Source organism: Mandrillus leucophaeus, unplaced genomic scaffold, assembly GCF_000951045.1.
Source record: "Mandrillus leucophaeus isolate KB7577 unplaced genomic scaffold, Mleu.le_1.0 Scaffold45, whole genome shotgun sequence".
NCBI classification, from domain to species: domain Eukaryota; kingdom Metazoa; phylum Chordata; class Mammalia; order Primates; family Cercopithecidae; genus Mandrillus; species Mandrillus leucophaeus.
The window spans coordinates 5,292,727-5,294,981 of NW_012104809.1; positions in this window are offsets into that span (position 1 = coordinate 5,292,727).

Consider the following 2,255-nt stretch of genomic DNA (forward strand, 5'->3'; position numbering starts at 1 on the left):
CAACTAGGGCACTGCCTAGTGGAGCTGTGAGAAGAGGGTCACCATCATCCAGACCCCAGAATTGTAGATCCACCAACAGCTTGTGCCATGCACCTGGAAAAGCCGCAGACACTCAGTGCAGTCTATGAAAGCAGATGGGATGGGGGCTCTACCCTGCAAGCAAAAGGGGTGGAGCTGTCCAAAGCTGTGGGTGCCCACAACTTGCATCAGCATGACCTAGATGTGAGACATGGAGTCAAAGAACATCATTTAGAAAATTTAAGATTTTATTACTGCCCTATTGGATTTTGGACTTGTACGAGGCCTGTACCTTCTTTGTTTTGGCTAATTTCTGTATTTGGAACTGGTGTATTTACCCAATGTCTGCGCCCTCATTGTATCTAGGAAGTAACTAACTTGGTTTTGATTTTACAGACTCATAGGCAGAAGGTACTTGCCTTGTCTAAGGTGAGACTTTGAACATGGGCTTTTGAGTTAATGTTGGAATGAGGGAGATTTTGGGGAACCATTGAAAAGGCATTAATGTATTTTTAAATGAGAGGACTTGAGATTTTGGAGGGGCCCAAGTTGGAATAAATAGTTTGGCTCTTTGTCCCCAGCCAAATCTCATCTTGAATTGCATAATCCCCATGTATCATGGGTGGGACCTGGTGAGAGGTAATTGAATCATGGGGGCAGTTATTTCCATGCTGTTCTCATGAAAGTGAATGAGTTCTTATGAGACCTGATGATTTTATAAGGGAATTTTCTGTCTTTTCTCACATGGCACTTCTTTCTCTTGCTGCCATGTGAAGAAGGACATGTTTATTTCCCTTCCACCATTGGAAGTGTCCTGAAGCCTCCCCAGCCATGCAGAACTGTGAGTCAATTAAACATTTTTCTTTTATAAATTACCCAGTCTCGGGTATTTCTTCATAGTAGTGTGAAAATGAACTAATACCAAGATTATTTCAAATTGATTAAATAAAAAAATCAATAAGGCTAAGTTACTGTTGTGAGAAAAGAGGATGGAAAACATGTAAGAGATTATAAAAGATTTGTGGAAATAATGTGTAAAACAAAGCTAACTGGGGTTGGATGAGTTTGTTTATAAAGTTTTATTAAAATTAGCTTTAGTATTGATAATACACTAATACAAACATAAAATTTGGTTTTCTCTTTTAAACGAAATTTTCATGTAGTATTCATACTAAAATGTTTTTGTTCACTTTTGATTAAAATCAAATTTTTCAGAAAAAAAAAAAAGACCAAGAGAGGTGTGAATGAGACAAAAATTCTGTCCAATGCTGTTTTTATTAGGTCTTTGATTGTTTGGAAAACTGAGTTTATTCTCTATAAAATAATTAAAAATATTTACTTCTTAAAAATTAAAATCTTATAATTATCACTTTGGAAAAATGAATGGTTATTTTACAGTCATCTGTGTGTGATCCTATTTTGATTAAGTGTTTAAAATATTTGACATATTTTAACAGCTTCTCCAATTCAATTTCAAATTCAAGGTTAAGTCTTTTTTGATCTCAAACTAATTCAGGAGGACTTTAACTTTGGAGGACTGAAGAGGACCATTGCAGCATCCAAAAGAGAGATAAACAGTCTTACACGATATGTTAAATGATGTGGGAAGAATTGTCAAATATAATATAATGTTTAATCTTCTTTGAGTTATATTTTAATGGATTTGTTATTACTATATGTTTCAAAATTTTATGAGAGTCCTACAATTTTAACACATCCTGATATATGTTATCAGTCATAATTATGGTTATTATTCTGAATTATTGTAGCCCAAATGTTCTTGTCAATTACATCTTCAACCATAATCATGTTAAGTCCTGAACATTATAATTGTTTAATTTTGATGCATTCTATCTCTTTTTGAAAGAGATTATAATCCTAAACTGTTGTGTCTTCAAGGAGGTTCATGAATAGAATAGAAAGGACCCTGATAATCACTTTTGAAAGAAGATCTCTAACAAAATTTGGATTATATCATTTGGACTGGGTAAGAATTCCCAGAACTCTAATGTAGAGATAGACTGGTTTATACAATGGCTAACCCAGTAGGATAAGAACTAATTGCATACCAAGAAAAAACCTTGCCAGAGTTTCATGCTAAATTATCCAGTATTAAAATTGGTAAGATATGCAATTTGTTTAGACTGCATGGTCCAAGTCAAATTACCTGTGATCCTATGATAACCCATTTAATAAATAGTACTGTGCACTTGAATTTGAGAAATCAAATTGGTATT